Source organism: Dipodomys merriami, unplaced genomic scaffold (assembly GCF_024711535.1).
Source record: "Dipodomys merriami isolate MVZ:Mamm:240054 unplaced genomic scaffold, mDipMer1.0.p SCAF_169, whole genome shotgun sequence".
Classification (NCBI taxonomy): Eukaryota; Metazoa; Chordata; class Mammalia; order Rodentia; family Heteromyidae; genus Dipodomys; species Dipodomys merriami.
In genome coordinates this window covers 2148958-2160633 of record NW_027203037.1, presented here as the reverse complement: position 1 = coordinate 2160633, position 11676 = coordinate 2148958, and the positions used below count along the sequence as shown (strand labels likewise).

The 11676-nt window shown below is 33.6% G+C and overlaps 1 pseudogene; it reads right to left on the bottom strand.

Moving 5' to 3' along the window:
- Positions 1-355: 355 nt before the first annotated feature.
- LOC138828973 (U6 spliceosomal RNA) lies at positions 356-452 on the bottom strand (annotated as a pseudogene).
- Between the last annotated feature and the right edge of the window lie 11224 nt (positions 453-11676).

Here is an 11676-nt window from a genome sequence, read left to right as displayed (position 1 = left end):
TGTTTGCATAATGTTCATAATTTATTTTATTTTCTCCTAAATATACTTTGAATTCTACATTATTTTATAATATTTAGGTTCATTAATGTGTCCTTTATGATTACATTCCATATAGAAACAGTTTGATTCCTTTTTTTCTAGGTCTTAATATTATTTTCTTTAGGATAAAATGACAATGTTGTCTAATTTGAAAAGTTTTGTAAAGTTTATGCTATGTAAACGCCTTCCTGAGGTGAATATTTAATACACTGATGTCAAACTAAATTTAATTATATGAATTACGTGTATTGTTACAGTTGTAATTTTGTAATCAACTTTTTAATAACTGTTTTTCATTTCTTGCATCTGAAGAATGAAACATATGGAATACTTCTCAAATTTTCATATTATCCTTGTGCAAGTGCGATGTTAATCTCTGCATTGTAATTTGAGTATTCGTGCTGCTGAAGCATGTAGTATCCTCTAAATTTAAGTAGTTAATGATGCAATCTTTATACAAGCCTATATCTATGGGTGCCTACTTGTAACAAGGAAACCGTATTGTTCCGAACAATGCTATCGATCTTATTTCCATAAAATTCTGTGAATAGTAGAAAAATTATATTGATCGATCAATTGCTCACATTTGCAATTTTTTTTGTCAATGACTATCTTAAGTCTTTTTATTTGGAATTTGATCGTACTCTCAATTATTTATAGATAGGTCCAAAGGTGATGGTTTTTTCAAGTAATAATTTATCCAACTGTGTTAGCTATGTGGACCTAATGGATTCAAAGTAAGCATTGCTTAAGAGCTACTTCTAAACTTCTTTAGCTGATATTTTCCCAAATGAGGTGTTACTGGCACAAATGTCTACCTGAGCCTTCACCCTTCTTCCATGTGGGAACAGATCAACCAGAATATCTTACCCTGACAGTATAGATTGTCTTACTAGAACAAAACTAATCTTGGTTACAAGGGATCATAGAGAGATGAACAGTTCAAACAGAACTGTTCAGACTAGAAGGTATTTTATCAAAATATAATTGTTTATTATACCTTCCATTTCAAAAGTAGCTAAAGCCAAGAAGGTGAAAAAATTGTTCATATGCATGATTACTTAATGTCCTGGCCTGTCTACTATCCAACCAGGCAGGAACTTACACTACTGCCTTTTTATCACCAAATATTTTCATAGTTGCAGGAGAAGTTCATATGTTTCTCCTCGTTATTAGGCATTAAATTGATAATGTTTTAATCACAGTGTTTCCTCTTGCCTCCATGCTGTAAATATAAAAATGGTAAAGCTTTAGGTCTAACTCTATCAAACACTAAGGTAGAGATAATGGAATAATACTTTAAAACAGAGTTGCGTTTGATACAGTAACTACAACAGAACAATGCAAACCTGTGCCTTTTAATTATATTATATATAGTTACATATTTTATATTTATATGTGCTGATTTTATATTTCACACAGTAAAACTTACTAGAATTAGTTGATAATTTGACAAATAAATTTATATTTATTTATTCCAATAAATAGAATTGGAATATAAATAATTAGGTTTAAAATATATATTAGAATATAAAAAGTATCAATGCAATGTCTATAGTATAAACTTGTGATACATCCTAACTGTTCTTGGTCTTCTGAATCCACATGGTAAAAAAACAATGTTTTCCTCTAATCTATAATGTATTTTACTCTGCTGCTCTGTCTATTGTTTTAACTCTCTTGTCCCAAACTGTTTTTCTCCATATTTCAGAAGCATTCCTATTGATTATACCCAAATTTTGCTGAGATATCTAAAAAAAACATTATTCTTCTGCAGTCCCCATGGGTCCTAGGATCCCAGGTCCCAGTTACCTGCATCATCAGATAACAGGGGCAAGACTTCTCACCAAGGCCCATGCAACATTTCAGCACATAGTAATTGAAGACCAATCTCAATTTCTCATTTCCTATATTTCAGGGCCCCAATTACTTGAGATGCAGGAATTAGCAGTAAGCAATTGTGGAATGCAAGGCAACTTAAAATGAAGAATGAAATAACAAAATTTGAGAGAAAGTACTGTAATTAAAACATTCAACTTATAGATGACCAGCCCATATGAGTGAACAATTTCACAAAGTGTCATAAGATTATTTTTAATACCCCTCCCCTATGATTAATGAAAGATTTTATTCCAACATAAGTGGGCCAAAAAATGGTTCCTTGAAGGATAGATCCATAATTGGTCTACTAAAGCCCAGAAAACTTGACTTAGAGGTCAAATGTAATTCAGAAAAATATTTGAAGCACTAAGGAGCGCTTCAAAACACTGGGAGTTCAGTACAACATGGTTCTGTTGTATAAAAATGTCACTCTCAAACCAATGATAATCTACATTTAATCTTCTGAAAGTGTATTCCTTTTCAAATAAACTTTTTAAAATCACATTCGTCAAAATGACATTTTACAAGTTGATGATACTTAGAGACATTACAAGTTTTTTAAGTGTAGGGAGCAAGTTACAATAGAGTTGAATTATTTACACAGCACTAATGCCAAACACGTTCAACCATTCATTAAAGTGTAGAAATAGTACCACCCACAATTTGTGTTTTTCAGTAAGGGCCTTCCAGAAATGTGTTAAATAGGTTAGCCTCCTAAATTTCAAACCCAAACCTGAGCTAATAAATTTCATCATTTAATAAGGTACACTTTAAAAAGTCACAAATAGTTGCCTTATCATATGTTATTTTATTTTTTCCCTCTGTCTAACATAGTAAGAAATATGACGTTAAGTCTTGAATATGGGTATTCATCAGAGATATGACAAACATAATATCTGTCTTCTATTTTTATCATATTCCTCTTTTGGAATAAATTTTAATTTTCTTCTTTTTCAAAACTTATAGGCAGTAGAAAATATTATTCCATGTAAAATAAAATAATCACACCATTGTAAAAAGCCATTTATAAAAATTCGTAGTTAGGTATACATTCTAAGCCATTTTTTTAACTTTCTTTTTGACTAAAGATTAATCTTCCAAATGGATGAGAATAAAATCTTGTTTAGGTGCTTCACCTCTCCAGTCTCCAGCAAACTTTTGCTGCAGATAAATCAATTATGGAAATATAAGCTGACATCAGTTCAAGAATATGCAGGATTTAATGTCCATGGAATGCATATAAACCATTCAAAGTATTAATAGACAGTTTAACACTGACTATCAGGAAGTTGAAACCATAGTGGAATTATAGTAAAGACATAGAATGAATGAAAAATGAACAAGGGGCAAGTACAGCTAGAATATTCAATGTACACATATGATAAAGGAAGTGGTAAATTGGAAATTGGTAATTGGAAATTGGTAAATTGGAAAGGGTTGGTTGAGAATTATAGAAAGAATGACTCCTATCTAGGAGCATTGGACAATTAGATGGATATATTTAATTGTAAAACAATTGCACAACCTTTTAAAATTCAGTTAAAAAACACAAGAAACACAAAACAGAAAAATTACAACCAAACAGCAATCTCCAGAGAGTATGAATATGACCTTTCAAAATTTTAATCTATTAATGAAGGGCAGTCTTGGGAAAAGCAAACAAAACTGTTCAAAGAGGGAAGTTTGGGATAGGGGAGAATTTTGAACAGAATTAAATAGATTGTCTAAGGTTATAAATCACCTACATCTGCTGCAAATAGTATCTTTCTTCTACGAGATTTCTGTCTGAACTGGATAATCCAATCCTGTGACACACTTGGTAGCTTGTGAGGTTAGAGGGGAAGAAACAAGATCATGAACCCATTACTCCACTGGAGAGAAAACAATACTCTATATTTTCTCTAATCTCTCTTCACTACTCTTTCTTCATACTTTTAAGTCAATTGATTTTGAATTACATTTTTCCTTCTTTCTTCTGGCAAAATAATTCATTACATATTATTTGCCATTTTCTTCTTTCATGATGTTTAATTGGCCAAGTGAGTCCATTAAATATCCCTCTTGCATTTGGTTGCTATGAAACAACATTTATGTTAATGAGGAGAAATCTAATGTAAAACTTTGTCTCCAGAATACAGACCTAGAAGCTGTGATCACAAATATTTGGCTATTTTTTTCTTTTACCTTAAAAGACTTCTTGTGTCTAAAGTGCCCACAAAAATAAGTACTCCATCACTTGTTGGTTCAATCAGAATTGTCTAAGTTCAAAGATATATTTTCCTAACAAGATGCTGATAGGAAACAAAAAATACTGCACTTTTATCTTCTCTCTTAAGATTCTCCTTAGATACCATATCAGTAACAGTGAAGTTATTCTAGGCAAAATTATTTCAACAGATTATTTTTCTCTTGGTCTTGCATTTGTTCACCAAGATTTATGGAGGAGAATAGAGTTGAATGACCCATACCTTGGAAGACAGTGTCTGTTACAAAAGGACAATGCTTCTATGTCCTACTTCTATGTCCTCCTCTTAGCTGTTGCCGGAGTTCCAATTAATCACAGCTTCTTGGCTTCATGTCTAGTGAAGCTGAAGGACTATATGGGCTCCACCACTGTTAAATCTTCATTATTTCTCTTTTAAAACTCTTTAAGTTGCCTCATTTGGACGTGGAATTTATTTTCATGTCTTCATTCAATCAGTTCTGCACTGTAGTGAGCCAAATAGGCTCTGTAAACTCACTTTAGGGAGTAAAAATTCTAACAATTTATATCAAAAAGTTTTGGCCTCCCTTCACTGCTGAATACAATATGCTTAACTAAGTCTTCTAAGAAAACTTTTTTTTATTAACTTTTCCTTTTGCTCAATTCTTTTCTGAACTTTTTGGCATATGTAATAACAGAAGTCTTCACTATCTCATATTAATAAGGATATTACTTTTGTGAGCCACTTAGAAATGTGAAATCATTGGTTTGAAGTATCCGATCAGATTTTTTTCTGTGTTTCACTGCTTCACATCCAAAGACATTGTGGAAAGTGTTACAAACAAAAATGTGTAATCCCAACACCTTCTTTCATTGTGAAGGTCACTTTCTCCCTAAATATTTTGACACAAATTATCTTTTTCAGAGAATTACTCTTTGGTAATTAAAGGTAAATTTACAAATTTTGATGCCTTATTTTTTTTAAGAACTTTGAATTTAAATTTCAATACAACTTTGTTTCAAACAGTGAAAATATATTTCCTGGGTAAGGACAATTCCAAGGGACCCTACAGGATTTACAGGTTTGTTTGTTTAGTGTGAAAAAGAGCCATCTTCATTCACATTGCTCCCTCTCTACTAAGTCTCCTTGGATTTCTTTGCATGAAAAGACTATTCTTCCAGGCAATTTCAATTTTCGTAATAGGCTAAGTTGTTAAAATTTTGAACAATTAAAATTTACCTGTCATAACATTAAAACTTTTGAAAATCCTTTATCAGAACCACGAATTCACCAATCCTAATTCCACCATTACCATCAAAAAGTTAACATGCTATTTTCATGATATAGTATCCCGGCAGCTATTATATTCCATTGGCTTTGTTATGTATATAAATAACCATATTAGCTGATGCTAAGCACAATTAATTCCAAGATATGGAACCAGATTTTTTCATTTGTGGTTGTTGTTTTTGATGAACTATGTGATTTCGGTTTTCTTTGGGTTTTCCCCCTATGGTTTATCCTTCCGGTATATCATTTTGTATTGTATATACATTTACCTTGATTAGTGAAGGGAAGAGGAAAAGCATAATGGTGAGACAAAGGACAAAAGGGAAACCAATGCAATAGCAATACTCACAAGACAATATATTGGAAATGTACATTACAACTTGTGAGGGATGAAGGGGTGAAGGAAAACTGTGAGAAAAATGAGAGAAGGTTAACAAATTTGAAAAGTTATTATTTAATACCTTACAATTACTGTATCCCCACTGTACATCACTTTGATAATAAAATTGAAAAACAAACTGCATAAAATATAATTTCACTGTATTGGCACAGGAAATAATATTCTTTATGTAGTAATCTTTTAAAAATCAGTACTATTTGGCATCTAATTTGAATTAATTACCCCTTTTTATCAGAGGGTCATCAACTTGAATGTTATTCAACTAGACAATATTTTCACAATATACTTGCCAATTTTTTCAAAAAAGTATAAATTTAGTACTTTCTCATTCTAAAACAGAAAACTGTTTAATGCTATGGAAACCCATAACTTTTAAAAGTAAGTAGTTAATAGGACAGAATATATGTGTTCTTCAAAATTCCTATGACTAATAACTACTCAATTTTAAATTCTAAACATTCCTGAGAGATTCCAAACAGTACCTGTTTGCATGTTATATAATTCTGCAATAGATTTAGTTTCCAATGGGGTGTTACAGACTGAGAAGTCAACAGAAAAATAGCCACATTCTGGTAGAGGATAAAACTATGAAGTATGTGTAATAATTAATTCTTCAAGAGTAAGCTATTGTTTATCAGCGTAAGCTATTTTTTCTATGACCATCAATCCCAAGATTTATGCCATAAAGTCATCCTAGCCCAACAGTTTCCAACTTTTAAGGGGCACCTTAAAATTCCTTAATTCACATCATGAATACCTTATCTCTATTTTGAAAAAATGCTACACCTCTGCTAATGTGACGCCCTCCTTGTTCTGAAAAGAACACCACAATACATTCAGCTGCATCATTTTTCCTCCACTGGTATTCTTGAGATCAGAACACTTGCAAATATTATTTATATTTATATTTTTTTAACTATCATAGATATTCAGGATGCTAAGATAAAAAAAAATTATGGTTCAAAGCCCACCCAGGCAGGAAGGTTTCTTAGAATCTTATCTCCAAAAAAATTCTCCACAAAAGCCAGACTCAAGTGGCACTGAGGTTGAAGTGGTAGAGCACGAGACTTGAGCATCAACAGGCTCAGAGATACTGTCCAGGCCAAGAGTTCAAGCTCTAGGATGAGCCAATAAAACAAAAACAAAATTGAAAACAAACCCCAAACCTAGCATTTTTCTCCATGTATACAGAGGTACGTGAATAAGGAAATGACTTCCTGTTTTACAAATAGGTAGAAGAAAGAAGATGTCACACAATTACTCTCTTCAAACCATATTAAACCAAACCCTTAAAAAATTGGTTTTTCTAAATGTATAAATTAATGTCATCCATTTTTGGCAACTCTGTCTAGATTATTCACATTAACACAGTATACATGAACTGTGGGAATTATCTATTAACTATGTTCTAATTATAACTCTCTTGAAAGAATATCTAGACAAATAGAATGCCAGAATCATTTGTGAAATTAACAATTAATCCCTCTACTTAAAAAGAATTTTGTAGTATACTATAGAATATGAAATTACAAACAAAACCAAAAAATATATTTTAAATCTAAATTCTAATTTAACAAGGTCTACAAAGTCCTACATTAGACGATCTTTGCTATTTCTCCAGATTTAAGCTTTTGTAATCCTTCAACATTAATTTGGAATCCAACAGAATGAGGCTTACTTACTTTTGCAAATTTTTGGATGGGAATCATGATCTATTTTTCATCTGTAATGATGAGAGCATTTAAAACACAAGTGTGGATATATATTAGTTGCATTCAATAGGAAACTTGACTTCTCAAAACATAATGACAAAATTAGCCCAAACTTCCAACTGTGTATTCCTTTTTTGTTGTTTGGTTTGTTTTAATGAGACAAAATTATTCTACCTGGTCCAGGTAGAATAATTGAGTGCTACAATTCCAAGCTTGTAACACTTTGCCCTGCCATAGTTTGTTTATTTAATCTAGAAACAGACTAGCAGTTCTGAACTTCTCCTATGATCTTATCCACTAGACTGAATGCTCAGACTGTTTATGTACTATTTTCAAAGATGTTTTAACATTTGACACAGGATATGAACATTTTCAGATGCACCTGCAGGGTTCCCTGATTCATTCCACCATGGATCCTATAATAATAATGATTACTTGACTCTCTTACTATCTCTGGTCCCTACCTATGTAATATTATCAACTTCTGGGGGAAAGTTCACTTGAAGGCTTTCTAATATTTAAAATTATCATTTGATTCTAATCTTACTCAGGACTTATTTTCTATTGTTTTCTAACTTTTATACATATTCTGAGAGTTGTTTCATTTGTGTCTTTTTGTGTGCACCTATATGTGCCTCTGTGTGTATGTGTATGTTCGTATGTATGTATGCAAAAACCTAAAGCTGTTATTCAGCAATGTTGCTCGTGACTGGTATTCCAGCTTTTGCCTGATTAATTATAGGTAGTGTCTCAAAGCCCATACTGTCCAAGTTGGATGCAAATTGAACTTCCCAGACTCCTTTACATTCTGAGGTTTTATTTTTCCAGGAGTATCAACTTTTAAACTTCAAACACTTTTGGGAGTGTAAAGTCTAACCTGTAGCCCAGATTTTTAACTCAAGAATTCATATAAAGATAAATGAACATATACATTACATATCCTGAGTGTACGCTGTTAGAAATGTGATCATAAACCAAGTTGTTGTGAAATCTGAGGATTTGGGTTTAAAGCCAGCACGGGTAGGAAAGTCCTGCAGGCTCTTTTCTCCAATAATTACTAGAAAATTGGAAGTGGCACTGTGGCTCGAGTGGAAGAGCCCTAGCCTTGAGCTGCATTTCAGAGGGACAGCAACCTGTCCTATATTTCAAGTGCCACAAACAACAAAAACAACAACAAAAAGAATATAAGAAAAGGAAAGAAAAAGAAATGTGATCTTAGCCACCAGGTTCATTGCTAGTATAATTCCTGTTCTCTCATGATGGATTCTTTTTTCCAGTTATGTGTCTACTCTCATATATCTGACTTGCATTGGAAACAGAATCATTCTTCCATTCTCCTTTTTGCACATTTACGTGATTAGCAAGCGTGATTTAGAAAGGCAGTGGCCTCATGCTTCATGTTCCACTTAGGAGTAATGCTTTCTCTATATCACTCCCATAAATCTACATATTGGATTTGGCTTTATTTTTTCAATATGTTCTGATTTGTTGAGTCTTCTATATTTTATTGAACACTTATACATAAATACAGAAATTCTTTTTCTCCTATAATTGCTATTGTTTGTCTTACTCTTAACTTATGTACACTTGGGAAATTAATGCACAGCACATAGACTCACAAAAATGATCTGAGAACCTTCTTCCTATTTAAAATTCACCTTAATTTACAGAGCACATAGGAAGTTTGAACAAAATGTTCTCATGGATAATGTATTTATAAGCAATTTAAATTTCATTTCTGTTTACTAAGTTGTCTCTGAAACACGTGTTACCTCATGGCCAAAAGTATCCTTGTGCTATTTCAATGAAGCCAGAAAACATTCATTTTTTTCTGGAGCAGCACCATAGATTGTTACTGGAAGAAAGTGGAAGTAACTGTTACTGGATGTGGAAACATCCTAGGAGAGGAATTGAACATAGAGAAATGACAAAGTTCAAGTTAACTATTGCTTTCTTTTTTACTGTATAAGAAAAGGATCCTAGGCTGGAAGGAAACTCTGTCCCTGACTTTTGTGAGTGTGTCCTTTACTCATATAAAACTTGTCTGTGAACTTCTGGTTGAGAGTATTACAAAAGGAAACAATGTGTCATTTGAAGCCCAGTATAGAACAAAAGGAAGTCACTTTACTTTAAAAATGTTCTACTGCAAAGAAGCAAAGATATGGAGGTTTTAAAGTGTCTTATGGATGGATGTTTCACTCCTGAGATGATTCTCTTGTTGCAGGAATCAGTTATCAATTCCTTTAGTCTGGTCCTGAGTTTTCCATAGCAATAAGGATTCCAAAAAAGCAGGATCCAGTGAGTATGATCAGAAAAAGCAGCCTATTTTCAGACCACCACTATTTTAAGGAGAGTCCCAAAGAAATACCCAGGGTTTGTTTTGTTTCCTTGTTTATTTAGTTTGTGCTGGTTCTGGGGCTTGAACTTAGAGACTGGCCCCTGTCCCTAACCAGTTGTCTTTCTTTCCCACCTGGCCCAAAGCTAGTACTCCGCTGCATGAGCCAAACCTCCACTTCTGGCTTTTTTGGTGTTTAATTACAGATAAGGTTTGACAGACTCTCTTGCCTTAGTTGGCTTTGAACTAAGACAGTAAGAAAGCTAAGTGACATCAACTGTATGTACTTCTTTTTGAACCAAGAAATATTAGATGAAGTTTATTATAAAGTTACTATTTGGCAATTTTTAAAGAAGAGAATATGTTTAGCAAAGAAGCCATAAAAAATAACTCAGCAAAAGTAGGTGCACTACTAAATCATTTGGGAAGATTACTATTGACTTCATCATTCCTTTGAGGGAAACTTAAAGCCATATTTGTAATTTTTTGTTGGTTGTGATTATTGAATATTGATCCTGGGCCTTGTCTCTCAGCTCTTCAGCACAAATTGAGCACTCTACCACTTTAGCTACAGCACCACCAAATTGAGCACTCTACCACTTTAGCTACAGCACCACTTCCGAGTTTCTGGAGTTAATTGAAGGTAAGTGTTTCATGGACTTTCCTGACCAAGCTGGCTTTGAACCACAATCCTCTGGTCTCAACCTCCTGAGTAGCTAGGATTACAGACACGAGCCATCAACACCCGGCTCATATTTGCATTTATGTTCACTTAATGTCACTATGTAGACAAAGAATGGAAATCTGAACCAAATGATGTGACATTGAAGCTTGTCAGAATGATTGAGTTAGCAATAAATATGTCCTCCTTTCCCATTTTGTTACATTAATGACCCATGAGCTATGGGACTCTTACATTAGCATCCTCTTCCATCTTTGTAAGTGTATTTAGTATCAGAAAATGTTCACAGAGAAATATAGAAAGACAGATTTTTAGAAAGCAAAGGAGATCAGGTATGAAAGAACAGCATAGGAGATACATTTATCACACAGAGATTAAGAACTAGCCTAGGAGATTTTGAATGCTAAAGGCAATGAGGAATAAGCCTAGTTGATAACTAGTTCTTCAATATCCAAAAATGGTTTCCTAGAACGGTTTCTGCTATACCTTAGTTACTATCATTTTTTCTTTCCATCAGCAGTTATTCCTTCTCTTCTGTCACAACTGTTAATTAGCCTCTGCCCTTTTGGTGTGATGACTTGCCAAAAGAGTTTCCAAATCTCACTTAGACTGTTGTTCTTGTTGTTGCTGTTGTTGTTTTGGCAGTCCTGGAGCTAAAACTCGGTGCTTTTTTCCCCCTCAAGTCTAACCATCCACCATTTGAGGCACAGGACCACTTCCAGTGATTCCTTTTCAATTTATGTGGTACTGAGGAATTGAACCCAGCGTTTCATGCATGCTAGGCAATCACCATACCATGAAGCCACATTCCCAGAACCCTAAATGACTTTCTTAAGATGGCATTACATTTTCATTATGTAACTATGTATCATAATTTTAACAAGAAATTTTTGCTAGAAAAGAGCATTGAACACAGTACTGAGTCCAGTAAGGCTAGTTGGACAATGGATTATTGTCACAGTGTAGCGAGGGCACAGAGGGAATTACCTCATGGAGCTGGTACAACAGAGTGAGCATGACAGAGCCTTTGCCACAGTCTACCTCCAGAATGAGAGGGCCACCTTGGTTCCAACCATATGGGGATGCTCGGCCACCTCCTCCAGCACCCATTGAATCAGTTCCTGAGAGAGAAA